Source organism: Bidens hawaiensis, unplaced genomic scaffold (assembly GCF_021521415.1).
Source record: "Bidens hawaiensis isolate Kalapana, Puna unplaced genomic scaffold, B.hawaiensis_p1.1 tig00019449_1, whole genome shotgun sequence".
NCBI classification, from domain to species: Eukaryota; Viridiplantae; Streptophyta; class Magnoliopsida; order Asterales; family Asteraceae; genus Bidens; species Bidens hawaiensis.
In genome coordinates, this window is record NW_027492957.1 from 374791 (window position 1) to 382199 (window position 7409).

General features: G+C 35.1%; 1 pseudogene across 1 annotated transcript; it reads left to right on the forward strand.

Moving 5' to 3' along the window:
- The first annotated feature begins 1108 nt into the window (after window positions 1-1108).
- On the forward strand, window positions 1109-6957 carry LOC143558412 (uncharacterized; annotated as a pseudogene). The gene is made up of 17 exons (XR_013139738.1): window positions 1109-1408; window positions 1551-1684; window positions 1788-1833; window positions 1901-2616; window positions 2675-2809; window positions 2883-3098; window positions 3654-3743; window positions 3829-4246; window positions 4376-4416; window positions 4784-4814; window positions 4890-5012; window positions 5097-5314; window positions 5976-6071; window positions 6150-6262; window positions 6352-6487; window positions 6575-6679; window positions 6747-6957. The product of XR_013139738.1 is annotated as an uncharacterized LOC143558412 (transcript).
- Window positions 6958-7409: the final 452 nt, after the last annotated feature.

Sequence of the window (7409 nt, forward strand, 5' to 3'; positions counted from 1 at the left end):
AAAAAATAAAGTTCACCCGGGTTTTCATCTCACCGTGTATTATGTCAGAGAGTTCTGCTCTTGTGGCGACACAGCCAGTGCCGAATCTAAACCAAAATCCTAGGGGTAGCGTTCAAAAAAAAAAATTTATCGTATTTCATACAATGTATACGAATTCTTTTACCGTATATCACACAGCAACCAAATTTATTTTACCGTATTTCATACAATGGATTTTTTTTTTCATTTTTGAACTTGGTATTGAACCGATATCATCATTTTTTTGGAGTTATCATTTAAAACGATTCTTAATAAGACTTTACCGTCTCATCTTCCGAGTTCTTTAATTTTAGAATGGAAATAATTTAAACCATGAATCTATAATCAATAACAATTTACACATAAACGCTAAATCACTAATTAATTACAAATTCTAGTTACATTATCCAAATATCAAACAAAGCATAATCACTCGTTCGATTGTTACCAATGGGGTGGTGCTCATCACTTCGTTGGCAAAGACAAAGCCTTTAAAACACCTAGGTTTGAAAAGGGGATATCTTGAGTTCAACTCAACAAAAAAAAAATTTGAAAGAAATTCAGTGTCCAAAAAACCATAAAAGAAAAGGCATTCAATTGTCATAAACAATTCCAAATTAACAATTTATATAAACAAATAAACAATTACAATTTTAAATAGAAGTAGAAGAATACCTAAATTGAATATGTAGAATTCAAACCGTGGAAGAGGGACTGAAGGAGCACCGATTGTCGGCTACTCAACTACAACATGTAGGTTCGGTGACCGGAGGAGGGCAGCAAGAGGTCGGGGTAGCGTGGGGTGGAAGCAGCGATTGGATGAAACTTTGTTTTGTTGAATGTTGATGTCCGACCTAAACCAAACGTCCAAGCATTAGGGAGCGAGCAACAAACAATGGTTTTATTTGGCTTGGGCTTTAATTGGTTTAAGCTTTTAATTTGGTTGAGCTTTAAACAAACATGGGTAACGTATATTTTTTCAGGGTGACGAAATACGAAAACCCGACCAAAATATATAAATTTTTGTCACCGAGGGCAAAAGTTGAAAATAAAAATAAAGAGATCCAACGACCTTGTTCGTAAACCAACTATGTATATGATAACACCAAAACCCTCACAAATACAGAGAGAGAGAGAGCGAGAGAAGACAAGATTGGCGCAATCACTGGAGCTTCTCCTCCTTCAATTCCTCATGCCGGACAACGAGGCCAGACGGAACGCGGAGGATCAGATTAAGCGTCTCGCTAGGGATCCAGAGGTGGTTCCGCAACTCATCGATCATATACGCAATGTGGTGACTGTTATTGCAAAGTTTCCAGGTGGCGACTGGCCAGACCTACTGCCCTTTATAGTTCATTGCAGTCAGAATGCACAAGAAGATCTCAGAGAGGTGCTATTCATTTGTTCTCTTCAATCTGCATTATGATTTTATAAATGATAGTATGCTGTTGTTTCATGTTTCGCCACTTTGTATCCAACTGAAAACATATTTTTACAATTATTGGAACATACACCACTTATTTTGGATGCAGGTGGGATTACTATTGTTTACCTCTTTAACCGAGACAATTGGGGATTCATTTCAACCATATTTTGCAGACTTGAAATTCCTTTTAATCAAGTGCCTACAAGACGAGATCAGTGATGTTAGGGTTGCTTCTCTCAAGTAATATTCTTTTGTCGTATTTTAAGTGAAAGTTTTAGAAACTAATTAATTCAGTATGAATGTTATCTTATAAGGTACTTTGTAACTTTTATTATTTGACTAGGGCAATTGGGGCTTTTCTCGAGTCGACTCATGATGATTCTCAATTGGTGAGTTTATCTATTTAGATATTATTTTGTTGAAGGTCTGAACTCATTCTTATGCATATACATGCAGGTTAGATTTTGCGAGTATATTCCCAGCATATTGAATTATTCAAGAAAATGTTTATCATCTGGTGATGAAGATAATGCTTTAATTGCTTTGAGATATTTGATGAACTGATTGAATCTCCAGTTCCGCTTCCTGGAGAATCAATCAGAGCCATAGTCAAATTCTCTCTTGAGGTTTGCTGTAGTTCGCATATAAAAATTGCCACTCGTCATCAAGCTATTCAAATCATTTCATGGCTTGCTAAATATAGATCCAATTCACTCAAGAACCACAAGCTGATCATTCCAGTCCTCCAAATTATGTTTCTATTGCTTACAGACCCAACCGGGAGTGATTTAGATGATGACATATCACCAGACCGTGCTGCTGCAGAAGTCTTTGATACTTTGTCTGTAAAGTTGTCAAATCATGTGTTTCCAGTAGTTTTTGAATTTGCTTCTGAGAACAATAGGAGTGTTGATCCAAAGTTTCGAGAAGCTTCTATCACTGTTTTGGGGTTGGTCTCAGAAGGTTGCTTGGAGTTAATGAAAGAGAATCTTGAACCCGCTTTACATATTGTCTTAGAGGGTTTAAGAGATCCTGAACAGGTTGTAAGAGGTTCTGCATCATATGCATTAGGTCAATTTGCTGAACATCTGCAGCCTGAAATCATCTCTCATTATGAAAAGATTCTTCCTCGTATATTAAGATCGTTACACGATGCATCTGATGATGTGAAGGTACATTAAGATCATAAAATGTCAGTTCTTTATGGATGTAACTTAATCTTCTTTGCAGGAGAAATCATACTATGCATTAGCAGCATTTTGTGAGAACATGCATGAGGAAATTGTCCCATTTTTCGATCCTCTGTTGGGGAAACTGCTTGCTTCTCTTCAGAATAGTCCAAGAATATTACAAAAAACGTGTCTGGTAACAATGCATTCTTAATGATTTACTTGCTGAATGGTCAGCATCTTTTTCAAAATTTTCTTAATTTTTGCAGTCTGCAATTGGTTCAGTTGCGTCTGCTGCAGATAAAGCTTTTATCCCGTACGCAGAAAGGGTTCTTGACTTGATGAAACATTTTATGGTGCTTACAAGCGTAGAAGACCTCCATTTACGAGCAAGAGCTACCGAGTTGGTCAGGATAGTTTCAGTAATTGTTGGAAGGGAAAAAATGGAACCAAATTTACCACCTTTTATTGCAGCTGCAATTTCTGTAATGATTCTTACTTTCCTTCTATCTTAAGTCACACTATATATTTGAAGTAGGCCTGTAAACAAACCACAAGTTCAGTGAACCGTTTGTGGGAAGTTCATTTACGTTCGCTTTTTAATTAAACGAACGAACATGAACACATGTCTTGTTCGTTCATTTATGTTCGTGAATTTTTGTTTATGTTTGTTTGTTTATATATTCCTTAAAAAAGTTTAGGCCCATTACTATTTAGTCTAATTATATAAAATTAAAATAACACCAATCACAACTTAGTTTAGTTTTATTTCTTTCTTAGGTCCAACATATGGATGTTCGTGTTTACTTTTAACTAGCGTTCGCTCAGTTCTATTCGTTCATCTATGTTTGGTTATGTTCTTTCATTTGTGTTCGTTGTTTGTTTATACTTTTAACGCGCTAACATAAGCGGACACGAACACACTCATTTTCTTAACAAACGAACAAGAAATTTAGTTATAAATATGCCTCATTTGTGTTCATTCAGTTCGTTTATAGCCCTAAATTATGAAGTGCTCTGACATCTAACATATGATTTAGGGTTATGAACTGGAGTGCAGTGAACTTCGCAAGCATACTCATGGACTTTTTAGCAATGTGACAGAAACTTTGGAAGATGGAATGGTTCCGGTATACACTCGACTTTTGATTCTTTTCTAAGAAGTACGGTTTTATATTTTCTTTTCGATTTTTGGAATTATATTATTGTAAACAGTATCTTCCACATATTGTACCTTTGGCATTCTCTTCTTGCAATCTTGATGATGGGCCTGCTGTGAGTATTAATGATTCTGATCGTGATGAAGATGAAGATGTTGGATTGGGTGCAGTTTCATCTGATGATGAAGCTGAAGATGAACTGAGAATAGGAAATATCACTATAAGAACAGATGTTTTAGATGAAAAGACTGCTGCAACTCAAGCCCTTGGTCTATTTGCCCTCCATACAAAGAGTTCCTTTGCCCCGTATCCTTCTAGTTTTTGTATTTTACACTTTCAACATATACCAGCACTTAGAAATTGCAAGTCTTTAATTATATCAAGATATTTGGAAGAGTCATTAATGATAATGATTAAACATTCCATACATTTCCATGAAGATGTTCGACTTCAGGCGATTACTGGTTTAAAATGTAAGTAATAAATAATTCTCTTCATGTGTTACTCTTCATTTTAACATATAAAAATATATTAATATTGCTTCAGGTGATGCTTGTTCTTCCCGTCTCTAAAAGTTAGTTGGTTCTGACTTCTATTTGCAGATATTTTGACAGCTGCTCATGTCTTCTGACAAGGTGATAATGTAAGGCATTTAATTGCTCATATTACCTTTTAGGAATTTCAGCTATTCTCTTTTGCATCTGAATATATAAGAAATTTTATTGTATGCATATGAGTATATGACATTAGAACAGGCACCCAACATTTAATACCATAAAATTACATGTACCATCTAATATTACTTTTGACTGGTATCCAGTAGCGATGGCTATATGGGCTAGTTAGCTAATGTCACGAAACTAACATTATTATCTAAATTTATTTAAATAACTAGTTATTTAAAAATGCTTACAAAAGTTTAGGAGGTTTTGTTTAAGAAATAACCATTATGTTTCATAATCTTCTGGTTAAAGTGTAAGTTCTCTTTCATATCTCTTTCATATTTGCAGGACGAAGCGTCACAGAAGAAACAAATTCTTGGTAAGTCATAAAACGTTAGCAGCAGATGATGAGTGTTGAATCAGTTCCTTAATTTTACAATGTATAAAATTCCAGATTCTGTGATGACCATTTATATCAAGACAGTGATTCAAGATGATGTCAAGGAAGTGGTTGCTCAAACTTGCATTAGTGTAGCACAGATCATCGATGATTTTGGATTCGTCGCCATGGAATCTCGTATGATTTTCTTGTAATTATGACCTCATATACTAACTTCTTAGAGGTTATGGTCATTCTTTTTTTTTTTTTTTTTAATTTCAGACATAGGTGGTCTTGTAGAGTCAACTCTTGTATTACTACAGCAGATGTCAGCATGTCAGAAAGTAGAATCTGGCAGTGATATTAAGGTTTATGATCCTGGTCAAAATGAAGTGCTCATGGATGCTGTTACAGACCTTTTTCCTGTACTTTCGAAGACCATGGGTTCCAACTTTGCACCTATCTTTGCAATTCTGTTTTATCCATTAATGGAGTTTGCGGTGAGCTTACTCAAGCCTACATGTGTCTTTTAGAGGTGGAAGGGGGTCGGTAACATGTCAAAACGGTTGGTACTTTGGTACAAGTTAAACTTGAAATGTGTTTGTTAACCCGAAACACGTTTTTCCCAAAAAAAAAAATTCAGTTTTTCTACTGTGTAAATATGATTACAAAAGGATAAATATCAAAAAAACCCAGCATGCTTTATGATTTTTATCACAAAAGTCTGCCAATGCTTTTTTGCACATTAAAATCCCTCTACATCCGGTTGATTTTCTCAAGTATTTTTTTTTCTAATATTTTTTTAGCCAAGTTTTTTTTAAAACAATTTGGATGTGCCAGTTCCAAGTTGTTTATAAAAAAGGTCAAAATTTTGTTCAAATTTAAAATTGTAGAGGGACATTAATGTGCAAAAAATTGTTTAGACTTTTGTGAGAAAAAATAAAAATAATGTTGGATTTTAATGATATTTGCTCATTACAAAGTTAGATATAATCTTATTTATCAAATAAACTAATTTAAGAGGTTTTATGAAGTAAAAATATACTTTGGGTGATGTTTGATCCATATGAGATAAAACATAAATGGGTCGAAATAGCCGCCTCTAGTATTTGGCAATCATCACTCTTTTCTCCAACTTATATAAAATCAATGGCCTTGCAGAACGGATCAAGCTCACCTAAAGACTGGACTATGGTGGTTGCATGTCTTGCTGAAGTCACTCAGAATATGGGGGCTCTGATTGCTGACTATGTAAATGTAATCTTTTTGTGAATTTTCTGTTTAAATGCCGGCTGTTTTCAGGGAGTTTTATTTCTATTTGAATTCTTGTTTCAGCCTTTGATGCCGTTTGTACTAAAAGAGTTAGCTTCTTCATCAGCAACCAATAGGAGGAATGCTGCATTCTGTCTTGGAGAGTTGTGCAAGAATGGTGGCGACTGCAGCCTCAAGTGCACTTCTCTCACTTAAACTAGTTAAGCAGTCAAACATATAATATTTTTTCATGTTTGGTCCTTTCTGTCTGCCTTTTATCTATCAGATACTTTGATGACGCATTGCATTGCCTTTACCCATTGTTTGAAGAATCTGAACCAGACGATGTGGTTAAGGACAACGCTGCAGGAGCAGTTGCAAAGATGATTATGGCACACCAGGACTCAGTTCCATTGAATCAGGTTAGTATATAGACAGAAGCCATTTTGACGCGTTTACTTATAAATGGGTCAGTTCAACTTATGATTTCTCTCTAATGAATCAAACAGGTTCTCCCTATGCTTCTCCAAGTTCTTCCAATAAAAGAAGATTATGAAGAATCTGTTCCTGTTTACACTTGCATTTGCAACCTTATTTTATCATCCAACTCGCAGGTACTTCCTTAGCATATATTGTTCTGCCATCAAGAACTCAGTATTTATATTACCAACTGTTGAACAGATCCTTCAGCTAGTATCGGAATTGGTTATTGTGTTTGTGCAAGTAGCTATCTCACCACTTGAAACACGAGAAGTTAAAGTTCAAATAGGAAGGGTGGTTTCTCACTTGATATCACTTTATGTTCATCAAATGAAGCCCATATTGAGAAGTCTTCCACCAGCATATGCACGTGCACTAGCTGCTATTGTACCACAAAGTTGATGGCTATCGAGAAGCGTCACATGTCCATCTTCTATTGAACCATCAGTTTTTGACTCAGGTACGTAATTTACCAACTAGTTTCCACACACTATAACAACCGATTTCAACCCATTCAAAAATAACTCTAAACGGATCGAGTTGGGTTGACCCAGGAACATTTGTCAAGCTTCTTAAAGAGTTAATATTTTAGACGTTATAACTAAAACTAGATCATAATAATAATCTAAATGTATGGATAAAGCAGTTTGACTCACACCCGACCCGTTTCTTTTAACTAATTTTCTGATTGGATGCATTTGGTATAAAATATTATTAAATGGGTCGAAGTATTGTCAACAGAAAATGAGAAAGGTGATTTAAAACAGAAGGAAATTGGCAAAGATGTTGGCTATGACCTTTTTTTATTGTTTTAAAAAGATTGATGCTCTGTGCTGTCTCCAATTTCTCTCAACATATTTCATC